This window comes from Mytilus californianus, unplaced genomic scaffold, assembly GCF_021869535.1.
Source record: "Mytilus californianus isolate M0D057914Y unplaced genomic scaffold, xbMytCali1.0.p SCAF_19, whole genome shotgun sequence".
Taxonomy (NCBI): domain Eukaryota; kingdom Metazoa; phylum Mollusca; class Bivalvia; order Mytilida; family Mytilidae; genus Mytilus; species Mytilus californianus.
In genome coordinates this window covers 12,358,959-12,381,132 of record NW_026262667.1, presented here as the reverse complement: position 1 = coordinate 12,381,132, position 22,174 = coordinate 12,358,959, and the positions used below count along the sequence as shown (strand labels likewise).

General features: G+C 37.6%; 38 non-coding genes across 38 annotated transcripts; all 38 read left to right on the top strand.

The window, feature by feature from the left end:
- Positions 1 to 2,316: 2,316 nt before the first annotated feature.
- On the top strand, positions 2,317 to 2,389 carry Trnav-cac (transfer RNA valine (anticodon CAC)). Its single transcript has one exon. It is a non-coding gene; the product is annotated as a tRNA-Val (tRNA).
- A 326-nt stretch (positions 2,390 to 2,715) lies between these two features.
- Positions 2,716 to 2,787, top strand: Trnap-agg (transfer RNA proline (anticodon AGG)). Its single transcript has one exon. It is a non-coding gene; the product is annotated as a tRNA-Pro (tRNA).
- A 333-nt stretch (positions 2,788 to 3,120) lies between these two features.
- Positions 3,121 to 3,192, top strand: Trnap-ugg (transfer RNA proline (anticodon UGG)). The gene has a single exon. It is a non-coding gene; the product is annotated as a tRNA-Pro (tRNA).
- A 540-nt stretch (positions 3,193 to 3,732) lies between these two features.
- On the top strand, positions 3,733 to 3,805 carry Trnav-cac (transfer RNA valine (anticodon CAC)). Its single transcript has one exon. It is a non-coding gene; the product is annotated as a tRNA-Val (tRNA).
- A 326-nt stretch (positions 3,806 to 4,131) lies between these two features.
- Positions 4,132 to 4,203, top strand: Trnap-agg (transfer RNA proline (anticodon AGG)). Its single transcript has one exon. It is a non-coding gene; the product is annotated as a tRNA-Pro (tRNA).
- A 333-nt stretch (positions 4,204 to 4,536) lies between these two features.
- Positions 4,537 to 4,608, top strand: Trnap-ugg (transfer RNA proline (anticodon UGG)). Its single transcript has one exon. It is a non-coding gene; the product is annotated as a tRNA-Pro (tRNA).
- Positions 4,609 to 5,148: 540 nt separating this feature from the next.
- Positions 5,149 to 5,221, top strand: Trnav-cac (transfer RNA valine (anticodon CAC)). The gene has a single exon. It is a non-coding gene; the product is annotated as a tRNA-Val (tRNA).
- A 326-nt stretch (positions 5,222 to 5,547) lies between these two features.
- On the top strand, positions 5,548 to 5,619 carry Trnap-agg (transfer RNA proline (anticodon AGG)). The gene has a single exon. It is a non-coding gene; the product is annotated as a tRNA-Pro (tRNA).
- A 333-nt stretch (positions 5,620 to 5,952) lies between these two features.
- Positions 5,953 to 6,024, top strand: Trnap-ugg (transfer RNA proline (anticodon UGG)). The gene has a single exon. It is a non-coding gene; the product is annotated as a tRNA-Pro (tRNA).
- A 540-nt stretch (positions 6,025 to 6,564) lies between these two features.
- Positions 6,565 to 6,637, top strand: Trnav-cac (transfer RNA valine (anticodon CAC)). The gene has a single exon. It is a non-coding gene; the product is annotated as a tRNA-Val (tRNA).
- Positions 6,638 to 6,963: 326 nt separating this feature from the next.
- Trnap-agg (transfer RNA proline (anticodon AGG)) lies at positions 6,964 to 7,035 on the top strand. Its single transcript has one exon. It is a non-coding gene; the product is annotated as a tRNA-Pro (tRNA).
- A 333-nt stretch (positions 7,036 to 7,368) lies between these two features.
- Positions 7,369 to 7,440, top strand: Trnap-ugg (transfer RNA proline (anticodon UGG)). Its single transcript has one exon. It is a non-coding gene; the product is annotated as a tRNA-Pro (tRNA).
- Positions 7,441 to 7,980: 540 nt separating this feature from the next.
- Positions 7,981 to 8,053, top strand: Trnav-cac (transfer RNA valine (anticodon CAC)). The gene has a single exon. It is a non-coding gene; the product is annotated as a tRNA-Val (tRNA).
- A 326-nt stretch (positions 8,054 to 8,379) lies between these two features.
- Positions 8,380 to 8,451, top strand: Trnap-agg (transfer RNA proline (anticodon AGG)). The gene has a single exon. It is a non-coding gene; the product is annotated as a tRNA-Pro (tRNA).
- Positions 8,452 to 8,784: 333 nt separating this feature from the next.
- On the top strand, positions 8,785 to 8,856 carry Trnap-ugg (transfer RNA proline (anticodon UGG)). The gene has a single exon. It is a non-coding gene; the product is annotated as a tRNA-Pro (tRNA).
- Positions 8,857 to 9,396: 540 nt separating this feature from the next.
- Positions 9,397 to 9,469, top strand: Trnav-cac (transfer RNA valine (anticodon CAC)). Its single transcript has one exon. It is a non-coding gene; the product is annotated as a tRNA-Val (tRNA).
- A 326-nt stretch (positions 9,470 to 9,795) lies between these two features.
- Positions 9,796 to 9,867, top strand: Trnap-agg (transfer RNA proline (anticodon AGG)). Its single transcript has one exon. It is a non-coding gene; the product is annotated as a tRNA-Pro (tRNA).
- A 333-nt stretch (positions 9,868 to 10,200) lies between these two features.
- Positions 10,201 to 10,272, top strand: Trnap-ugg (transfer RNA proline (anticodon UGG)). The gene has a single exon. It is a non-coding gene; the product is annotated as a tRNA-Pro (tRNA).
- Positions 10,273 to 10,812: 540 nt separating this feature from the next.
- Trnav-cac (transfer RNA valine (anticodon CAC)) lies at positions 10,813 to 10,885 on the top strand. The gene has a single exon. It is a non-coding gene; the product is annotated as a tRNA-Val (tRNA).
- Positions 10,886 to 11,211: 326 nt separating this feature from the next.
- Positions 11,212 to 11,283, top strand: Trnap-agg (transfer RNA proline (anticodon AGG)). The gene has a single exon. It is a non-coding gene; the product is annotated as a tRNA-Pro (tRNA).
- A 333-nt stretch (positions 11,284 to 11,616) lies between these two features.
- On the top strand, positions 11,617 to 11,688 carry Trnap-ugg (transfer RNA proline (anticodon UGG)). Its single transcript has one exon. It is a non-coding gene; the product is annotated as a tRNA-Pro (tRNA).
- A 540-nt stretch (positions 11,689 to 12,228) lies between these two features.
- Positions 12,229 to 12,301, top strand: Trnav-cac (transfer RNA valine (anticodon CAC)). The gene has a single exon. It is a non-coding gene; the product is annotated as a tRNA-Val (tRNA).
- A 326-nt stretch (positions 12,302 to 12,627) lies between these two features.
- On the top strand, positions 12,628 to 12,699 carry Trnap-agg (transfer RNA proline (anticodon AGG)). Its single transcript has one exon. It is a non-coding gene; the product is annotated as a tRNA-Pro (tRNA).
- A 333-nt stretch (positions 12,700 to 13,032) lies between these two features.
- Positions 13,033 to 13,104, top strand: Trnap-ugg (transfer RNA proline (anticodon UGG)). Its single transcript has one exon. It is a non-coding gene; the product is annotated as a tRNA-Pro (tRNA).
- Positions 13,105 to 13,644: 540 nt separating this feature from the next.
- Positions 13,645 to 13,717, top strand: Trnav-cac (transfer RNA valine (anticodon CAC)). The gene has a single exon. It is a non-coding gene; the product is annotated as a tRNA-Val (tRNA).
- A 326-nt stretch (positions 13,718 to 14,043) lies between these two features.
- Trnap-agg (transfer RNA proline (anticodon AGG)) lies at positions 14,044 to 14,115 on the top strand. Its single transcript has one exon. It is a non-coding gene; the product is annotated as a tRNA-Pro (tRNA).
- A 333-nt stretch (positions 14,116 to 14,448) lies between these two features.
- Trnap-ugg (transfer RNA proline (anticodon UGG)) lies at positions 14,449 to 14,520 on the top strand. Its single transcript has one exon. It is a non-coding gene; the product is annotated as a tRNA-Pro (tRNA).
- A 540-nt stretch (positions 14,521 to 15,060) lies between these two features.
- On the top strand, positions 15,061 to 15,133 carry Trnav-cac (transfer RNA valine (anticodon CAC)). Its single transcript has one exon. It is a non-coding gene; the product is annotated as a tRNA-Val (tRNA).
- A 326-nt stretch (positions 15,134 to 15,459) lies between these two features.
- On the top strand, positions 15,460 to 15,531 carry Trnap-agg (transfer RNA proline (anticodon AGG)). Its single transcript has one exon. It is a non-coding gene; the product is annotated as a tRNA-Pro (tRNA).
- A 333-nt stretch (positions 15,532 to 15,864) lies between these two features.
- Positions 15,865 to 15,936, top strand: Trnap-ugg (transfer RNA proline (anticodon UGG)). The gene has a single exon. It is a non-coding gene; the product is annotated as a tRNA-Pro (tRNA).
- Positions 15,937 to 16,476: 540 nt separating this feature from the next.
- Trnav-cac (transfer RNA valine (anticodon CAC)) lies at positions 16,477 to 16,549 on the top strand. The gene has a single exon. It is a non-coding gene; the product is annotated as a tRNA-Val (tRNA).
- A 326-nt stretch (positions 16,550 to 16,875) lies between these two features.
- Positions 16,876 to 16,947, top strand: Trnap-agg (transfer RNA proline (anticodon AGG)). The gene has a single exon. It is a non-coding gene; the product is annotated as a tRNA-Pro (tRNA).
- A 333-nt stretch (positions 16,948 to 17,280) lies between these two features.
- On the top strand, positions 17,281 to 17,352 carry Trnap-ugg (transfer RNA proline (anticodon UGG)). Its single transcript has one exon. It is a non-coding gene; the product is annotated as a tRNA-Pro (tRNA).
- A 540-nt stretch (positions 17,353 to 17,892) lies between these two features.
- Positions 17,893 to 17,965, top strand: Trnav-cac (transfer RNA valine (anticodon CAC)). The gene has a single exon. It is a non-coding gene; the product is annotated as a tRNA-Val (tRNA).
- Positions 17,966 to 18,291: 326 nt separating this feature from the next.
- Trnap-agg (transfer RNA proline (anticodon AGG)) lies at positions 18,292 to 18,363 on the top strand. Its single transcript has one exon. It is a non-coding gene; the product is annotated as a tRNA-Pro (tRNA).
- Positions 18,364 to 18,696: 333 nt separating this feature from the next.
- Trnap-ugg (transfer RNA proline (anticodon UGG)) lies at positions 18,697 to 18,768 on the top strand. Its single transcript has one exon. It is a non-coding gene; the product is annotated as a tRNA-Pro (tRNA).
- Positions 18,769 to 19,308: 540 nt separating this feature from the next.
- On the top strand, positions 19,309 to 19,381 carry Trnav-cac (transfer RNA valine (anticodon CAC)). The gene has a single exon. It is a non-coding gene; the product is annotated as a tRNA-Val (tRNA).
- A 2,369-nt stretch (positions 19,382 to 21,750) lies between these two features.
- On the top strand, positions 21,751 to 21,822 carry Trnap-ugg (transfer RNA proline (anticodon UGG)). The gene has a single exon. It is a non-coding gene; the product is annotated as a tRNA-Pro (tRNA).
- The last annotated feature ends 352 nt before the right edge of the window (positions 21,823 to 22,174 follow it).

Below are 22,174 nucleotides of genomic sequence, written 5' to 3'. Positions count from 1 at the left end.
CCAACGTGAGGTACAACTTTCTCGTAAACTTAGAATTTCGAATATATTGATAGGTAAACCCCTTTGCCACGTAAGAAGAATAATTGTATTCTATAGTTAAATACGGAAAATGTAGCTGGAACTATCAAGCGGCTCGTTGGTCTAGGGGTATGATTCTCGCTTTGGGTGACTTCCGGTCAGTATTTTGAAGTGTGTGCACGTCTTTTGAGAGTAGGATATTTTGATTCTGTTTTCAAGGTTAAGCTCGGAATTCCAAGCAGAGAAATGTGTACCATTATCGGACCTTGTTTGCAGTAAGTCATTTCTACTATTTTTAAGAGAAAAACTGTTTAAAATAACTATTTTGACAGCTATATTGTGTATCGCACCTGATCAGAGGTACCCTTGGGTTATTTTTTTTCATTCATGAAAATTGTGACTGTGCGTTATGGATAGATTACCTAAGTTTTTAATAAAGGCAATAGAATGTGCATGTGAGGAATATGGAATTATAACGTATAGTTTCCATGGTGATAATGACAAAACAAGAATTTCGATTATGTTTTCGAATACTGATACAAATAAGCAGGTAAAACGTAAATCTGGTTCGGCAAGAAGGAGAGACAATAAACGTTTGAAAGAATTTAATGACACTAAAAGTAACACAGAAGTTTTGAACGTCGATGATATTGAAAGTATTGATATTGATAATATGAACATTGATGCGTGTACCGTGGATGAATCCGAGGAACGTACAATGAATACAGACATTTCCCTTTTGGGAGCCTCTTCATTCACACATAGTATTCCAATTGAACATGTGGATGAGAATATAGAACGATGTACATTTAAAAAACAAGTTACAGTTGATATACCCGTAAAACAAGCTATTAATAGTGACAGGAATTTACCTGTAGGAGAGACAATAGAGTGTAACGAAAAACGTAAACAAATAGTGAAACGTAAACAAAGTAAAGAAAGTGAAATAAAACAACAAAGTATTATTGTATGTGATAAAGATTCTTTAGAATCGAAACATGAAGAATTCGAAAAGATTGTTTGTAAAAGAAGTCGTACAAGTGGTGATGTTTTGATCGGAAAGATAATTGATATGAACATTATAGTTACATGTAATGTAACTAGAAAATCTATTGAAGCGGTTGATAAGCGGGATGCAAGATATGAACATTATTTACGATTACTTTTTAAGGAGTTTGATGATATAACAGAGACGGATTTTTATACGGATCAAGCGAAGGAAGCAATTCAACTGATGATTAACTATGTGAAAAGTCATAAAATGTCGGCATTATGATAAAGTTATTTATAAGTCTTTTGTGTGATAGGTTTGCGTGAAGTTTTGTATAATTCTGTGAGTGATTTAATTCATATATATTGTTTTGTGGTATATACTTAATTGCAAGCTATTATTTTTGTTGTTTATTTATGAAACACTTTGACTTCGTTGAATGCGTTTTCAGGAATGGAATCCGTCCGTAAACGCTACAAATGAACATTGTTGAATTTTTGAATAGACAGTTAAAATAAATGTTGAATACTAGGTATCTATATACGGTGCTATAAATATAATGAAGTAAATATAGGATGTGTATGATGGGTATTGGTTGTAAGACGAAAGAATGCTGCAGAATGGTAGTATAGGGACTCCATGTTTTCTGTGATAATATGTAAAACTTGTTGTAAATAGTATTGAGGTTTAATAAATATAAAGATAAAAAAAAAAAAGATTCTCGCTTTGGGTGCGAGAGGTCCCGGGTTCGAATCCCGGACGAGCCCGTTAATTTTTGGAACTGTTTATATGCGTTTGGATTCAATGAAATCGTACTTTTGTATCTGCCATTGACATTCAAAGCAGTTTGGCTCATTAATTGTTCAGCATGTTGTCACGTCACTGATGGGGAAAAGGTCAAACGAAGAGAAAGAGGAGTTGATACTCAATCAAAATTTGCTACATACATTTGTTTTCCGATTATTTAAAATGTTGTCGAAGAATGTTTTATTTTGGTTTGTGCAGGCTATAAAACAACTTACCTTGATATCACCTTGACTTATAAGCAAAGAAGGAAATTGTCCACTGTCGATATCGGATTTAGCTAGCGAACAAGTATTATGCTACATATAGACAGAGGAATCTGCTTTTTCAATTGATTGCGCAGAAGAAAGATAAATGCCTGCAAAGAGAATTTCCGTGACGGTGAACATTAACACGAACACGCACCTGCTGTATGCGCATACCGATGTTATTCATCTTGATTGCACTATCATTTTTAATCGCCGGTTGCTTGAAATATGGAAAACTTCGCACTTACTTCAACTGTTTCCGTAGTGTAGTGGTAATCACGTCCGCTTCACACGCGGAAGGTCCTGGGTTCGAGCCCCAGCGGAAACATAATTTTTGAGTAATCCGGATCATGGTGAACTAGGCTTAATATTGTAGTGCTGAGAAGTAGTACTCATTCAGTGCTCTTTTGCAGCCGACGCATTTAGTTCATGTTTGATTGAACATACACATATAATTAAATCTTCGAGATCGTATACATTAAGAACCTAAATAAAGTTCTTTGTAGCACCGTACTTTTAACAGGTTTCCGTCCTTATTTCAAAGGTAACAAAACAAGAAAGGTCAAATGTATAACACAAGGCCAACGAAAATAGCAACAAGCGATGACATTTCTAAATTTTATAACTATTATTTAAACATTGGTAAGCTATACAGGCTCGTTGGTCTAGGGGTATGATTCTCGCTTAGGGTGCGAGAGGTCCCGGGTTCGAATCCCGGACGAGCCCTATTTTTGTCTCAAATTGTCAACACGTGGCGAATCTCAAAACTGTTTTCAATCCCAGTCGGTGGGATAATCAAAGAAAATACACCGCTAAATTCGAACGTCAAGTATAGAATGCATTAACAATAATCAGCAGGAGAAAAAAGCATACAAGTATACAATGGTTATCGTTTAATTTTCATTTGGTTTTTTATTGTTTGATCTCGACCAACGTGAGGTACAACTTTCTCGTAAACTTAGAATTTCGAATATATTGATAGGTAAACCCCTTTGCCACGTAAGAAGAATAATTGTATTCTATAGTTAAATACGGAAAATGTAGCTGGAACTATCAAGCGGCTCGTTGGTCTAGGGGTATGATTCTCGCTTTGGGTGCGAGAGGTCCCGGGTTCGAATCCCGGACGAGCCCGTTAATTTTTGGAACTGTTTATATGCGTTTGGATTCAATGAAATCGTACTTTTGTATCTGCCATTGACATTCAAAGCAGTTTGGCTCATTAATTGTTCAGCATGTTGTCACGTCACTGATGGGGAAAAGGTCAAACGAAGAGAAAGAGGAGTTGATACTCAATCAAAATTTGCTACATACATTTGTTTTCCGATTATTTAAAATGTTGTCGAAGAATGTTTTATTTTGGTTTGTGCAGGCTATAAAACAACTTACCTTGATATCACCTTGACTTATAAGCAAAGAAGGAAATTGTCCACTGTCGATATCGGATTTAGCTAGCGAACAAGTATCATGCTACATATAGACAGAGGAATCTGCTTTTTCAATTGATTGCGCAGAAGAAAGATAAATGCCTGCAAAGAGAATTTCCGTGACGGTGAACATTAACACGAACACGCACCTGCTGTATGCGCATACCGATGTTATTCATCTTGATTGCACTATCATTTTTAATCGCCGGTTGCTTGAAATATGGAAAACTTCGCACTTACTTCAACTGTTTCCGTAGTGTAGTGGTAATCACGTCCACTTCACACGCGGAAGGTCCTGGGTTCGAGCCCCAGCGGAAACATAATTTTTGAGTAATCCGGATCATGGTGAACTAGGCTTAATATTGTAGTGCTGAGAAGTAGTACTCATTCAGTGCTCTTTTGCAGCCGACGCATTTAGTTCATGTTTGATTGAACATACACATATAATTAAATCTTCGAGATCGTATACATTAAGAACCTAAATAAAGTTCTTTGTAGCACCGTACTTTTAACAGGTTTCCGTCCTTATTTCAAAGGTAACAAAACAAGAAAGGTCAAATGTATAACACAAGGCCAACGAAAATAGCAACAAGCGATGACATTTCTAAATTTTATAACTATTATTTAAACATTGGTAAGCTATACAGGCTCGTTGGTCTAGGGGTATGATTCTCGCTTAGGGTGCGAGAGGTCCCGGGTTCGAATCCCGGACGAGCCCTATTTTTGTCTCAAATTGTCAACACGTGGCGAATCTCAAAACTGTTTTCAATCCCAGTCGGTGGGATAATCAAAGAAAATACACCGCTAAATTCGAACGTCAAGTATAGAATGCATTAACAATAATCAGCAGGAGAAAAAAGCATACAAGTATACAATGGTTATCGTTTAATTTTCATTTGGTTTTTTATTGTTTGATCTCGACCAACGTGAGGTACAACTTTCTCGTAAACTTAGAATTTCGAATATATTGATAGGTAAACCCCTTTGCCACGTAAGAAGAATAATTGTATTCTATAGTTAAATACGGAAAATGTAGCTGGAACTATCAAGCGGCTCGTTGGTCTAGGGGTATGATTCTCGCTTTGGGTGCGAGAGGTCCCGGGTTCGAATCCCGGACGAGCCCGTTAATTTTTGGAACTGTTTATATGCGTTTGGATTCAATGAAATCGTACTTTTGTATCTGCCATTGACATTCAAAGCAGTTTGGCTCATTAATTGTTCAGCATGTTGTCACGTCACTGATGGGGAAAAGGTCAAACGAAGAGAAAGAGGAGTTGATACTCAATCAAAATTTGCTACATACATTTGTTTTCCGATTATTTAAAATGTTGTCGAAGAATGTTTTATTTTGGTTTGTGCAGGCTATAAAACAACTTACCTTGATATCACCTTGACTTATAAGCAAAGAAGGAAATTGTCCACTGTCGATATCGGATTTAGCTAGCGAACAAGTATCATGCTACATATAGACAGAGGAATCTGCTTTTTCAATTGATTGCGCAGAAGAAAGATAAATGCCTGCAAAGAGAATTTCCGTGACGGTGAACATTAACACGAACACGCACCTGCTGTATGCGCATACCGATGTTATTCATCTTGATTGCACTATCATTTTTAATCGCCGGTTGCTTGAAATATGGAAAACTTCGCACTTACTTCAACTGTTTCCGTAGTGTAGTGGTAATCACGTCCGCTTCACACGCGGAAGGTCCTGGGTTCGAGCCCCAGCGGAAACATAATTTTTGAGTAATCCGGATCATGGTGAACTAGGCTTAATATTGTAGTGCTGAGAAGTAGTACTCATTCAGTGCTCTTTTGCAGCCGACGCATTTAGTTCATGTTTGATTGAACATACACATATAATTAAATCTTCGAGATCGTATACATTAAGAACCTAAATAAAGTTCTTTGTAGCACCGTACTTTTAACAGGTTTCCGTCCTTATTTCAAAGGTAACAAAACAAGAAAGGTCAAATGTATAACACAAGGCCAACGAAAATAGCAACAAGCGATGACATTTCTAAATTTTATAACTATTATTTAAACATTGGTAAGCTATACAGGCTCGTTGGTCTAGGGGTATGATTCTCGCTTAGGGTGCGAGAGGTCCCGGGTTCGAATCCCGGACGAGCCCTATTTTTGTCTCAAATTGTCAACACGTGGCGAATCTCAAAACTGTTTTCAATCCCAGTCGGTGGGATAATCAAAGAAAATACACCGCTAAATTCGAACGTCAAGTATAGAATGCATTAACAATAATCAGCAGGAGAAAAAAGCATACAAGTATACAATGGTTATCGTTTAATTTTCATTTGGTTTTTTATTGTTTGATCTCGACCAACGTGAGGTACAACTTTCTCGTAAACTTAGAATTTCGAATATATTGATAGGTAAACCCCTTTGCCACGTAAGAAGAATAATTGTATTCTATAGTTAAATACGGAAAATGTAGCTGGAACTATCAAGCGGCTCGTTGGTCTAGGGGTATGATTCTCGCTTTGGGTGCGAGAGGTCCCGGGTTCGAATCCCGGACGAGCCCGTTAATTTTTGGAACTGTTTATATGCGTTTGGATTCAATGAAATCGTACTTTTGTATCTGCCATTGACATTCAAAGCAGTTTGGCTCATTAATTGTTCAGCATGTTGTCACGTCACTGATGGGGAAAAGGTCAAACGAAGAGAAAGAGGAGTTGATACTCAATCAAAATTTGCTACATACATTTGTTTTCCGATTATTTAAAATGTTGTCGAAGAATGTTTTATTTTGGTTTGTGCAGGCTATAAAACAACTTACCTTGATATCACCTTGACTTATAAGCAAAGAAGGAAATTGTCCACTGTCGATATCGGATTTAGCTAGCGAACAAGTATCATGCTACATATAGACAGAGGAATCTGCTTTTTCAATTGATTGCGCAGAAGAAAGATAAATGCCTGCAAAGAGAATTTCCGTGACGGTGAACATTAACACGAACACGCACCTGCTGTATGCGCATACCGATGTTATTCATCTTGATTGCACTATCATTTTTAATCGCCGGTTGCTTGAAATATGGAAAACTTCGCACTTACTTCAACTGTTTCCGTAGTGTAGTGGTAATCACGTCCGCTTCACACGCGGAAGGTCCTGGGTTCGAGCCCCAGCGGAAACATAATTTTTGAGTAATCCGGATCATGGTGAACTAGGCTTAATATTGTAGTGCTGAGAAGTAGTACTCATTCAGTGCTCTTTTGCAGCCGACGCATTTAGTTCATGTTTGATTGAACATACACATATAATTAAATCTTCGAGATCGTATACATTAAGAACCTAAATAAAGTTCTTTGTAGCACCGTACTTTTAACAGGTTTCCGTCCTTATTTCAAAGGTAACAAAACAAGAAAGGTCAAATGTATAACACAAGGCCAACGAAAATAGCAACAAGCGATGACATTTCTAAATTTTATAACTATTATTTAAACATTGGTAAGCTATACAGGCTCGTTGGTCTAGGGGTATGATTCTCGCTTAGGGTGCGAGAGGTCCCGGGTTCGAATCCCGGACGAGCCCTATTTTTGTCTCAAATTGTCAACACGTGGCGAATCTCAAAACTGTTTTCAATCCCAGTCGGTGGGATAATCAAAGAAAATACACCGCTAAATTCGAACGTCAAGTATAGAATGCATTAACAATAATCAGCAGGAGAAAAAAGCATACAAGTATACAATGGTTATCGTTTAATTTTCATTTGGTTTTTTATTGTTTGATCTCGACCAACGTGAGGTACAACTTTCTCGTAAACTTAGAATTTCGAATATATTGATAGGTAAACCCCTTTGCCACGTAAGAAGAATAATTGTATTCTATAGTTAAATACGGAAAATGTAGCTGGAACTATCAAGCGGCTCGTTGGTCTAGGGGTATGATTCTCGCTTTGGGTGCGAGAGGTCCCGGGTTCGAATCCCGGACGAGCCCGTTAATTTTTGGAACTGTTTATATGCGTTTGGATTCAATGAAATCGTACTTTTGTATCTGCCATTGACATTCAAAGCAGTTTGGCTCATTAATTGTTCAGCATGTTGTCACGTCACTGATGGGGAAAAGGTCAAACGAAGAGAAAGAGGAGTTGATACTCAATCAAAATTTGCTACATACATTTGTTTTCCGATTATTTAGAATGTTGTCGAAGAATGTTTTATTTTGGTTTGTGCAGGCTATAAAACAACTTACCTTGATATCACCTTGACTTATAAGCAAAGAAGGAAATTGTCCACTGTCGATATCGGATTTAGCTAGCGAACAAGTATCATGCTACATATAGACAGAGGAATCTGCTTTTTCAATTGATTGCGCAGAAGAAAGATAAATGCCTGCAAAGAGAATTTCCGTGACGGTGAACATTAACACGAACACGCACCTGCTGTATGCGCATACCGATGTTATTCATCTTGATTGCACTATCATTTTTAATCGCCGGTTGCTTGAAATATGGAAAACTTCGCACTTACTTCAACTGTTTCCGTAGTGTAGTGGTAATCACGTCCGCTTCACACGCGGAAGGTCCTGGGTTCGAGCCCCAGCGGAAACATAATTTTTGAGTAATCCGGATCATGGTGAACTAGGCTTAATATTGTAGTGCTGAGAAGTAGTACTCATTCAGTGCTCTTTTGCAGCCGACGCATTTAGTTCATGTTTGATTGAACATACACATATAATTAAATCTTCGAGATCGTATACATTAAGAACCTAAATAAAGTTCTTTGTAGCACCGTACTTTTAACAGGTTTCCGTCCTTATTTCAAAGGTAACAAAACAAGAAAGGTCAAATGTATAACACAAGGCCAACGAAAATAGCAACAAGCGATGACATTTCTAAATTTTATAACTATTATTTAAACATTGGTAAGCTATACAGGCTCGTTGGTCTAGGGGTATGATTCTCGCTTAGGGTGCGAGAGGTCCCGGGTTCGAATCCCGGACGAGCCCTATTTTTGTCTCAAATTGTCAACACGTGGCGAATCTCAAAACTGTTTTCAATCCCAGTCGGTGGGATAATCAAAGAAAATACACCGCTAAATTCGAACGTCAAGTATAGAATGCATTAACAATAATCAGCAGGAGAAAAAAGCATACAAGTATACAATGGTTATCGTTTAATTTTCATTTGGTTTTTTATTGTTTGATCTCGACCAACGTGAGGTACAACTTTCTCGTAAACTTAGAATTTCGAATATATTGATAGGTAAACCCCTTTGCCACGTAAGAAGAATAATTGTATTCTATAGTTAAATACGGAAAATGTAGCTGGAACTATCAAGCGGCTCGTTGGTCTAGGGGTATGATTCTCGCTTTGGGTGCGAGAGGTCCCGGGTTCGAATCCCGGACGAGCCCGTTAATTTTTGGAACTGTTTATATGCGTTTGGATTCAATGAAATCGTACTTTTGTATCTGCCATTGACATTCAAAGCAGTTTGGCTCATTAATTGTTCAGCATGTTGTCACGTCACTGATGGGGAAAAGGTCAAACGAAGAGAAAGAGGAGTTGATACTCAATCAAAATTTGCTACATACATTTGTTTTCCGATTATTTAAAATGTTGTCGAAGAATGTTTTATTTTGGTTTGTGCAGGCTATAAAACAACTTACCTTGATATCACCTTGACTTATAAGCAAAGAAGGAAATTGTCCACTGTCGATATCGGATTTAGCTAGCGAACAAGTATCATGCTACATATAGACAGAGGAATCTGCTTTTTCAATTGATTGCGCAGAAGAAAGATAAATGCCTGCAAAGAGAATTTCCGTGACGGTGAACATTAACACGAACACGCACCTGCTGTATGCGCATACCGATGTTATTCATCTTGATTGCACTATCATTTTTAATCGCCGGTTGCTTGAAATATGGAAAACTTCGCACTTACTTCAACTGTTTCCGTAGTGTAGTGGTAATCACGTCCGCTTCACACGCGGAAGGTCCTGGGTTCGAGCCCCAGCGGAAACATAATTTTTGAGTAATCCGGATCATGGTGAACTAGGCTTAATATTGTAGTGCTGAGAAGTAGTACTCATTCAGTGCTCTTTTGCAGCCGACGCATTTAGTTCATGTTTGATTGAACATACACATATAATTAAATCTTCGAGATCGTATACATTAAGAACCTAAATAAAGTTCTTTGTAGCACCGTACTTTTAACAGGTTTCCGTCCTTATTTCAAAGGTAACAAAACAAGAAAGGTCAAATGTATAACACAAGGCCAACGAAAATAGCAACAAGCGATGACATTTCTAAATTTTATAACTATTATTTAAACATTGGTAAGCTATACAGGCTCGTTGGTCTAGGGGTATGATTCTCGCTTAGGGTGCGAGAGGTCCCGGGTTCGAATCCCGGACGAGCCCTATTTTTGTCTCAAATTGTCAACACGTGGCGAATCTCAAAACTGTTTTCAATCCCAGTCGGTGGGATAATCAAAGAAAATACACCGCTAAATTCGAACGTCAAGTATAGAATGCATTAACAATAATCAGCAGGAGAAAAAAGCATACAAGTATACAATGGTTATCGTTTAATTTTCATTTGGTTTTTTATTGTTTGATCTCGACCAACGTGAGGTACAACTTTCTCGTAAACTTAGAATTTCGAATATATTGATAGGTAAACCCCTTTGCCACGTAAGAAGAATAATTGTATTCTATAGTTAAATACGGAAAATGTAGCTGGAACTATCAAGCGGCTCGTTGGTCTAGGGGTATGATTCTCGCTTTGGGTGCGAGAGGTCCCGGGTTCGAATCCCGGACGAGCCCGTTAATTTTTGGAACTGTTTATATGCGTTTGGATTCAATGAAATCGTACTTTTGTATCTGCCATTGACATTCAAAGCAGTTTGGCTCATTAATTGTTCAGCATGTTGTCACGTCACTGATGGGGAAAAGGTCAAACGAAGAGAAAGAGGAGTTGATACTCAATCAAAATTTGCTACATACATTTGTTTTCCGATTATTTAAAATGTTGTCGAAGAATGTTTTATTTTGGTTTGTGCAGGCTATAAAACAACTTACCTTGATATCACCTTGACTTATAAGCAAAGAAGGAAATTGTCCACTGTCGATATCGGATTTAGCTAGCGAACAAGTATCATGCTACATATAGACAGAGGAATCTGCTTTTTCAATTGATTGCGCAGAAGAAAGATAAATGCCTGCAAAGAGAATTTCCGTGACGGTGAACATTAACACGAACACGCACCTGCTGTATGCGCATACCGATGTTATTCATCTTGATTGCACTATCATTTTTAATCGCCGGTTGCTTGAAATATGGAAAACTTCGCACTTACTTCAACTGTTTCCGTAGTGTAGTGGTAATCACGTCCGCTTCACACGCGGAAGGTCCTGGGTTCGAGCCCCAGCGGAAACATAATTTTTGAGTAATCCGGATCATGGTGAACTAGGCTTAATATTGTAGTGCTGAGAAGTAGTACTCATTCAGTGCTCTTTTGCAGCCGACGCATTTAGTTCATGTTTGATTGAACATACACATATAATTAAATCTTCGAGATCGTATACATTAAGAACCTAAATAAAGTTCTTTGTAGCACCGTACTTTTAACAGGTTTCCGTCCTTATTTCAAAGGTAACAAAACAAGAAAGGTCAAATGTATAACACAAGGCCAACGAAAATAGCAACAAGCGATGACATTTCTAAATTTTATAACTATTATTTAAACATTGGTAAGCTATACAGGCTCGTTGGTCTAGGGGTATGATTCTCGCTTAGGGTGCGAGAGGTCCCGGGTTCGAATCCCGGACGAGCCCTATTTTTGTCTCAAATTGTCAACACGTGGCGAATCTCAAAACTGTTTTCAATCCCAGTCGGTGGGATAATCAAAGAAAATACACCGCTAAATTCGAACGTCAAGTATAGAATGCATTAACAATAATCAGCAGGAGAAAAAAGCATACAAGTATACAATGGTTATCGTTTAATTTTCATTTGGTTTTTTATTGTTTGATCTCGACCAACGTGAGGTACAACTTTCTCGTAAACTTAGAATTTCGAATATATTGATAGGTAAACCCCTTTGCCACGTAAGAAGAATAATTGTATTCTATAGTTAAATACGGAAAATGTAGCTGGAACTATCAAGCGGCTCGTTGGTCTAGGGGTATGATTCTCGCTTTGGGTGCGAGAGGTCCCGGGTTCGAATCCCGGACGAGCCCGTTAATTTTTGGAACTGTTTATATGCGTTTGGATTCAATGAAATCGTACTTTTGTATCTGCCATTGACATTCAAAGCAGTTTGGCTCATTAATTGTTCAGCATGTTGTCACGTCACTGATGGGGAAAAGGTCAAACGAAGAGAAAGAGGAGTTGATACTCAATCAAAATTTGCTACATACATTTGTTTTCCGATTATTTAAAATGTTGTCGAAGAATGTTTTATTTTGGTTTGTGCAGGCTATAAAACAACTTACCTTGATATCACCTTGACTTATAAGCAAAGAAGGAAATTGTCCACTGTCGATATCGGATTTAGCTAGCGAACAAGTATCATGCTACATATAGACAGAGGAATCTGCTTTTTCAATTGATTGCGCAGAAGAAAGATAAATGCCTGCAAAGAGAATTTCCGTGACGGTGAACATTAACACGAACACGCACCTGCTGTATGCGCATACCGATGTTATTCATCTTGATTGCACTATCATTTTTAATCGCCGGTTGCTTGAAATATGGAAAACTTCGCACTTACTTCAACTGTTTCCGTAGTGTAGTGGTAATCACGTCCGCTTCACACGCGGAAGGTCCTGGGTTCGAGCCCCAGCGGAAACATAATTTTTGAGTAATCCGGATCATGGTGAACTAGGCTTAATATTGTAGTGCTGAGAAGTAGTACTCATTCAGTGCTCTTTTGCAGCCGACGCATTTAGTTCATGTTTGATTGAACATACACATATAATTAAATCTTCGAGATCGTATACATTAAGAACCTAAATAAAGTTCTTTGTAGCACCGTACTTTTAACAGGTTTCCGTCCTTATTTCAAAGGTAACAAAACAAGAAAGGTCAAATGTATAACACAAGGCCAACGAAAATAGCAACAAGCGATGACATTTCTAAATTTTATAACTATTATTTAAACATTGGTAAGCTATACAGGCTCGTTGGTCTAGGGGTATGATTCTCGCTTAGGGTGCGAGAGGTCCCGGGTTCGAATCCCGGACGAGCCCTATTTTTGTCTCAAATTGTCAACACGTGGCGAATCTCAAAACTGTTTTCAATCCCAGTCGGTGGGATAATCAAAGAAAATACACCGCTAAATTCGAACGTCAAGTATAGAATGCATTAACAATAATCAGCAGGAGAAAAAAGCATACAAGTATACAATGGTTATCGTTTAATTTTCATTTGGTTTTTTATTGTTTGATCTCGACCAACGTGAGGTACAACTTTCTCGTAAACTTAGAATTTCGAATATATTGATAGGTAAACCCCTTTGCCACGTAAGAAGAATAATTGTATTCTATAGTTAAATACGGAAAATGTAGCTGGAACTATCAAGCGGCTCGTTGGTCTAGGGGTATGATTCTCGCTTTGGGTGCGAGAGGTCCCGGGTTCGAATCCCGGACGAGCCCGTTAATTTTTGGAACTGTTTATATGCGTTTGGATTCAATGAAATCGTACTTTTGTATCTGCCATTGACATTCAAAGCAGTTTGGCTCATTAATTGTTCAGCATGTTGTCACGTCACTGATGGGGAAAAGGTCAAACGAAGAGAAAGAGGAGTTGATACTCAATCAAAATTTGCTACATACATTTGTTTTCCGATTATTTAGAATGTTGTCGAAGAATGTTTTATTTTGGTTTGTGCAGGCTATAAAACAACTTACCTTGATATCACCTTGACTTATAAGCAAAGAAGGAAATTGTCCACTGTCGATATCGGATTTAGCTAGCGAACAAGTATCATGCTACATATAGACAGAGGAATCTGCTTTTTCAATTGATTGCGCAGAAGAAAGATAAATGCCTGCAAAGAGAATTTCCGTGACGGTGAACATTAACACGAACACGCACCTGCTGTATGCGCATACCGATGTTATTCATCTTGATTGCACTATCATTTTTAATCGCCGGTTGCTTGAAATATGGAAAACTTCGCACTTACTTCAACTGTTTCCGTAGTGTAGTGGTAATCACGTCCGCTTCACACGCGGAAGGTCCTGGGTTCGAGCCCCAGCGGAAACATAATTTTTGAGTAATCCGGATCATGGTGAACTAGGCTTAATATTGTAGTGCTGAGAAGTAGTACTCATTCAGTGCTCTTTTGCAGCCGACGCATTTAGTTCATGTTTGATTGAACATACACATATAATTAAATCTTCGAGATCGTATACATTAAGAACCTAAATAAAGTTCTTTGTAGCACCGTACTTTTAACAGGTTTCCGTCCTTATTTCAAAGGTAACAAAACAAGAAAGGTCAAATGTATAACACAAGGCCAACGAAAATAGCAACAAGCGATGACATTTCTAAATTTTATAACTATTATTTAAACATTGGTAAGCTATACAGGCTCGTTGGTCTAGGGGTATGATTCTCGCTTAGGGTGCGAGAGGTCCCGGGTTCGAATCCCGGACGAGCCCTATTTTTGTCTCAAATTGTCAACACGTGGCGAATCTCAAAACTGTTTTCAATCCCAGTCGGTGGGATAATCAAAGAAAATACACCGCTAAATTCGAACGTCAAGTATAGAATGCATTAACAATAATCAGCAGGAGAAAAAAGCATACAAGTATACAATGGTTATCGTTTAATTTTCATTTGGTTTTTTATTGTTTGATCTCGACCAACGTGAGGTACAACTTTCTCGTAAACTTAGAATTTCGAATATATTGATAGGTAAACCCCTTTGCCACGTAAGAAGAATAATTGTATTCTATAGTTAAATACGGAAAATGTAGCTGGAACTATCAAGCGGCTCGTTGGTCTAGGGGTATGATTCTCGCTTTGGGTGCGAGAGGTCCCGGGTTCGAATCCCGGACGAGCCCGTTAATTTTTGGAACTGTTTATATGCGTTTGGATTCAATGAAATCGTACTTTTGTATCTGCCATTGACATTCAAAGCAGTTTGGCTCATTAATTGTTCAGCATGTTGTCACGTCACTGATGGGGAAAAGGTCAAACGAAGAGAAAGAGGAGTTGATACTCAATCAAAATTTGCTACATACATTTGTTTTCCGATTATTTAAAATGTTGTCGAAGAATGTTTTATTTTGGTTTGTGCAGGCTATAAAACAACTTACCTTGATATCACCTTGACTTATAAGCAAAGAAGGAAATTGTCCACTGTCGATATCGGATTTAGCTAGCGAACAAGTATCATGCTACATATAGACAGAGGAATCTGCTTTTTCAATTGATTGCGCAGAAGAAAGATAAATGCCTGCAAAGAGAATTTCCGTGACGGTGAACATTAACACGAACACGCACCTGCTGTATGCGCATACCGATGTTATTCATCTTGATTGCACTATCATTTTTAATCGCCGGTTGCTTGAAATATGGAAAACTTCGCACTTACTTCAACTGTTTCCGTAGTGTAGTGGTAATCACGTCCGCTTCACACGCGGAAGGTCCTGGGTTCGAGCCCCAGCGGAAACATAATTTTTGAGTAATCCGGATCATGGTGAACTAGGCTTAATATTGTAGTGCTGAGAAGTAGTACTCATTCAGTGCTCTTTTGCAGCCGACGCATTTAGTTCATGTTTGATTGAACATACACATATAATTAAATCTTCGAGATCGTATACATTAAGAACCTAAATAAAGTTCTTTGTAGCACCGTACTTTTAACAGGTTTCCGTCCTTATTTCAAAGGTAACAAAACAAGAAAGGTCAAATGTATAACACAAGGCCAACGAAAATAGCAACAAGCGATGACATTTCTAAATTTTATAACTATTATTTAAACATTGGTAAGCTATACAGGCTCGTTGGTCTAGGGGTATGATTCTCGCTTAGGGTGCGAGAGGTCCCGGGTTCGAATCCCGGACGAGCCCTATTTTTGTCTCAAATTGTCAACACGTGGCGAATCTCAAAACTGTTTTCAATCCCAGTCGGTGGGATAATCAAAGAAAATACACCGCTAAATTCGAACGTCAAGTATAGAATGCATTAACAATAATCAGCAGGAGAAAAAAGCATACAAGTATACAATGGTTATCGTTTAATTTTCATTTGGTTTTTTATTGTTTGATCTCGACCAACGTGAGGTACAACTTTCTCGTAAACTTAGAATTTCGAATATATTGATAGGTAAACCCCTTTGCCACGTAAGAAGAATAATTGTATTCTATAGTTAAATACGGAAAATGTAGCTGGAACTATCAAGCGGCTCGTTGGTCTAGGGGTATGATTCTCGCTTTGGGTGCGAGAGGTCCCGGGTTCGAATCCCGGACGAGCCCGTTAATTTTTGGAACTGTTTATATGCGTTTGGATTCAATGAAATCGTACTTTTGTATCTGCCATTGACATTCAAAGCAGTTTGGCTCATTAATTGTTCAGCATGTTGTCACGTCACTGATGGGGAAAAGGTCAAACGAAGAGAAAGAGGAGTTGATACTCAATCAAAATTTGCTACATACATTTGTTTTCCGATTATTTAAAATGTTGTCGAAGAATGTTTTATTTTGGTTTGTGCAGGCTATAAAACAACTTACCTTGATATCACCTTGACTTATAAGCAAAGAAGGAAATTGTCCACTGTCGATATCGGATTTAGCTAGCGAACAAGTATCATGCTACATATAGACAGAGGAATCTGCTTTTTCAATTGATTGCGCAGAAGAAAGATAAATGCCTGCAAAGAGAATTTCCGTGACGGTGAACATTAACACGAACACGCACCTGCTGTATGCGCATACCGATGTTATTCATCTTGATTGCACTATCATTTTTAATCGCCGGTTGCTTGAAATATGGAAAACTTCGCACTTACTTCAACTGTTTCCGTAGTGTAGTGGTAATCACGTCCGCTTCACACGCGGAAGGTCCTGGGTTCGAGCCCCAGCGGAAACATAATTTTTGAGTAATCCGGATCATGGTGAACTAGGCTTAATATTGTAGTGCTGAGAAGTAGTACTCATTCAGTGCTCTTTTGCAGCCGACGCATTTAGTTCATGTTTGATTGAACATACACATATAATTAAATCTTCGAGATCGTATACATTAAGAACCTAAATAAAGTTCTTTGTAGCACCGTACTTTTAACAGGTTTCCGTCCTTATTTCAAAGGTAACAAAACAAGAAAGGTCAAATGTATAACACAAGGCCAACGAAAATAGCAACAAGCGATGACATTTCTAAATTTTATAACTATTATTTAAACATTGGTAAGCTATACAGGCTCGTTGGTCTAGGGGTATGATTCTCGCTTAGGGTGCGAGAGGTCCCGGGTTCGAATCCCGGACGAGCCCTATTTTTGTCTCAAATTGTCAACACGTGGCGAATCTCAAAACTGTTTTCAATCCCAGTCGGTGGGATAATCAAAGAAAATACACCGCTAAATTCGAACGTCAAGTATAGAATGCATTAACAATAATCAGCAGGAGAAAAAAGCATACAAGTATACAATGGTTATCGTTTAATTTTCATTTGGTTTTTTATTGTTTGATCTCGACCAACGTGAGGTACAACTTTCTCGTAAACTTAGAATTTCGAATATATTGATAGGTAAACCCCTTTGCCACGTAAGAAGAATAATTGTATTCTATAGTTAAATACGGAAAATGTAGCTGGAACTATCAAGCGGCTCGTTGGTCTAGGGGTATGATTCTCGCTTTGGGTGCGAGAGGTCCCGGGTTCGAATCCCGGACGAGCCCGTTAATTTTTGGAACTGTTTATATGCGTTTGGATTCAATGAAATCGTACTTTTGTATCTGCCATTGACATTCAAAGCAGTTTGGCTCATTAATTGTTCAGCATGTTGTCACGTCACTGATGGGGAAAAGGTCAAACGAAGAGAAAGAGGAGTTGATACTCAATCAAAATTTGCTACATACATTTGTTTTCCGATTATTTAAAATGTTGTCGAAGAATGTTTTATTTTGGTTTGTGCAGGCTATAAAACAACTTACCTTGATATCACCTTGACTTATAAGCAAAGAAGGAAATTGTCCACTGTCGATATCGGATTTAGCTAGCGAACAAGTATCATGCTACATATAGACAGAGGAATCTGCTTTTTCAATTGATTGCGCAGAAGAAAGATAAATGCCTGCAAAGAGAATTTCCGTGACGGTGAACATTAACACGAACACGCACCTGCTGTATGCGCATACCGATGTTATTCATCTTGATTGCACTATCATTTTTAATCGCCGGTTGCTTGAAATATGGAAAACTTCGCACTTACTTCAACTGTTTCCGTAGTGTAGTGGTAATCACGTCCGCTTCACACGCGGAAGGTCCTGGGTTCGAGCCCCAGCGGAAACATAATTTTTGAGTAATCCGGATCATGGTGAACTAGGCTTAATATTGTAGTGCTGAGAAGTAGTACTCATTCAGTGCTCTTTTGCAGCCGACGCATTTAGTTCATGTTTGATTGAACATACACATATAATTAAATCTTCGAGATCGTATACATTAAGAACCTAAATAAAGTTCTTTGTAGCACCGTACTTTTAACAGGTTTCCGTCCTTATTTCAAAGGTAACAAAACAAGAAAGGTCAAATGTATAACACAAGGCCAACGAAAATAGCAACAAGCGATGACATTTCTAAATTTTATAACTATTATTTAAACATTGGTAAGCTATACAGGCTCGTTGGTCTAGGGGTATGATTCTCGCTTAGGGTGCGAGAGGTCCCGGGTTCGAATCCCGGACGAGCCCTATTTTTGTCTCAAATTGTCAACACGTGGCGAATCTCAAAACTGTTTTCAATCCCAGTCGGTGGGATAATCAAAGAAAATACACCGCTAAATTCGAACGTCAAGTATAGAATGCATTAACAATAATCAGCAGGAGAAAAAAGCATACAAGTATACAATGGTTATCGTTTAATTTTCATTTGGTTTTTTATTGTTTGATCTCGACCAACGTGAGGTACAACTTTCTCGTAAACTTAGAATTTCGAATATATTGATAGGTAAACCCCTTTGCCACGTAAGAAGAATAATTGTATTCTATAGTTAAATACGGAAAATGTAGCTGGAACTATCAAGCGGCTCGTTGGTCTAGGGGTATGATTCTCGCTTTGGGTGCGAGAGGTCCCGGGTTCGAATCCCGGACGAGCCCGTTAATTTTTGGAACTGTTTATATGCGTTTGGATTCAATGAAATCGTACTTTTGTATCTGCCATTGACATTCAAAGCAGTTTGGCTCATTAATTGTTCAGCATGTTGTCACGTCACTGATGGGGAAAAGGTCAAACGAAGAGAAAGAGGAGTTGATACTCAATCAAAATTTGCTACATACATTTGTTTTCCGATTATTTAGAATGTTGTCGAAGAATGTTTTATTTTGGTTTGTGCAGGCTATAAAACAACTTACCTTGATATCACCTTGACTTATAAGCAAAGAAGGAAATTGTCCACTGTCGATATCGGATTTAGCTAGCGAACAAGTATCATGCTACATATAGACAGAGGAATCTGCTTTTTCAATTGATTGCGCAGAAGAAAGATAAATGCCTGCAAAGAGAATTTCCGTGACGGTGAACATTAACACGAACACGCACCTGCTGTATGCGCATACCGATGTTATTCATCTTGATTGCACTATCATTTTTAATCGCCGGTTGCTTGAAATATGGAAAACTTCGCACTTACTTCAACTGTTTCCGTAGTGTAGTGGTAATCACGTCCGCTTCACACGCGGAAGGTCCTGGGTTCGAGCCCCAGCGGAAACATAATTTTTGAGTAATCCGGATCATGGTGAACTAGGCTTAATATTGTAGTGCTGAGAAGTAGTACTCATTCAGTGCTCTTTTGCAGCCGACGCATTTAGTTCATGTTTGATTGAACATACACATATAATTAAATCTTCGAGATCGTATACATTAAGAACCTAAATAAAGTTCTTTGTAGCACCGTACTTTTAACAGGTTTCCGTCCTTATTTCAAAGGTAACAAAACAAGAAAGGTCAAATGTATAACACAAGGCCAACGAAAATAGCAACAAGCGATGACATTTCTAAATTTTATAACTATTATTTAAACATTGGTAAGCTATACAGGCTCGTTGGTCTAGGGGTATGATTCTCGCTGAGGCTTCCGGTTTGTGTTTTGAAGTGGTTACACGTATTTTCTGAGTAGCGAAAAATTCTTCTGTTTCTAAGGTTTTGCTCGGATATCCAAGCAGGGAAAGTGGAATATATTTTCGAACCTTGTTGACAGTAAGTGACTTTGAACTATTTAGGAATATTAGCATTTGTAAAGAAGAATTATAATAGATGAAATGCATCGTTTAGCTTTCAAGGCTGGAGGCACCATAAGTTTATTTTATCATTAATAAAATTTTGACAATTAGTTTAAGATGAATATGGATAAGTTACCGAGATTTTTATTGAGTGCCATACGAAGTGCGTGTGAAGAATTTGGTATAATTACATACAGTGTACATGGTGACAATGAAAAAGCAAGAATATCTATAATGTTTACAAAATCTGACAATAAACAGGTTAAGCGCAAATCAGGCGCAGCATTGAGAAGAGACAATAAGCGTTTACGGGAATATAGTGAAAGCAATAGTAAAATACAAGTTACACATTTAGATACATTAGACGATATAACTGTAGAAAACGAAAATGAAATTACGAGTATTAATAATGATGAACCCGGCATGGAATGTGAAAATGAACCCGTTTGTGCCTCTGAATATAATTCAAAACAGTGTGGTGACAATATAGAACGATCGACTGTAAATATAGATAGTGACTTGCCTAACCGGTTTATCGACTTACCTATAAACCAGTTAGATCCAATTATAGATACACATGAAGAGAAGACAATAGTTCCAAAAATAAAACACAATAGAACAGTTACAAATAAGGATAACGGAACGATGATTTATAAGGAAAAGAGTGATATAGATAATGTTAGTTCGCCACAACTATTACACGAACGCTTTGGGAAAATAGTTTTTAAAAAAAGTCGAGCTGGCCGAGATTTATTGATTGGAAAGGTTCAAAACAGGAAATTATTGATTGTGTATGAAACGGATAGAATGCATATTAGAACAGTGAATGATGATGATTACAACTATGAACATTATGAACAGTTGGTTTTAACTGAATTTGAGGATGTAACCGAAACCATTTTTTGGAACGATACGGCCAACTATGGAATTGAAAAAATGATTAACTATGTGAAACATCATAATTTATAATGTAAATTTTATTTGATATGATAAGTCTAATGTGAGAAAGGGATGAGAGAACCTTGTATGATAGTGTTTTTTTATTATTATAGTGTTTTTAATTGATTTAAAAATAAGATATAGACAATGCAATGTATTTCCAAGGATCGTGTCATATTTACAAAATTAAATCGAATTCATTATTTTGCGTTACTGGAATGGATATACCAGCCGTATATGCGTTATGTGAATCTTTGATTTTTAATAAAGACACTTTTACAATTATGGAACATATTGACTATAGATATAAGATTAAATAACTATTGATTTGTTTGACAATTCTTTTAAGATTATATTTTAACCCTGTGTGAAAAAGGAAAAAAAAAAGAAGAAAAAAACAGGCAAAAATCGGAATGATAGTGTAAGAATGAGGAAGCATAATAGTATGAGGACTTGATGTTTTCTATTATTTATGTAAATATTGTAAAAATGAGATGATGAGATGATGTTGAATAAATATAAAAGATAAAAAAAAATGATTCTCGCTTAGGGTGCGAGAGGTCCCGGGTTCGAATCCCGGACGAGCCCTATTTTTGTCTCAAATTGTCAACACGTGGCGAATCTCAAAACTGTTTTCAATCCCAGTCGGTGGGATAATCAAAGAAAATACACCGCTAAATTCGAACGTCAAGTATAGAATGCATTAACAATAATCAGCAGGAGAAAAAAGCATACAAGTATACAATGGTTATCGTTTAATTTTCATTTGGTTTTTTATTGTTTGATCTCGACCAACGTGAGGTACAACTTTCTCGTAAACTTAGAATTTCGAATATATTGATAGGTAAACCCCTTTGCCACGTAAGAAGAATAATTGTATTCTATAGTTAAATACGGAAAATGTAGCTGGAACTATCAAGCGGCTCGTTGGTCTAGGGGTATGATTCTCGCTTTGGGTGCGAGAGGTCCCGGGTTCGAATCCCGGACGAGCCCGTTAATTTTTGGAACTGTTTATATGCGTTTGGATTCAATGAAATCGTACTTTTGTATCTGCCATTGACATTCAAAGCAGTTTGGCTCATTAATTGTTCAGCATGTTGTCACGTCACTGATGGGGAAAAGGTCAAACGAAGAGAAAGAGGAGTTGATACTCAATCAAAATTTGCTACATACATTTGTTTTCCGATTATTTAAAATGTTGTCGAAGAATGTTTTATTTTGGTTTGTGCAGGCTATAAAACAACTTACCTTGATATCACCTTGACTTATAAGCAAAGAAGGAAATTGTCCACTGTCGATATCGGATTTAGCTAGCGAACAAGTATCATGCTACATATAGACAGAG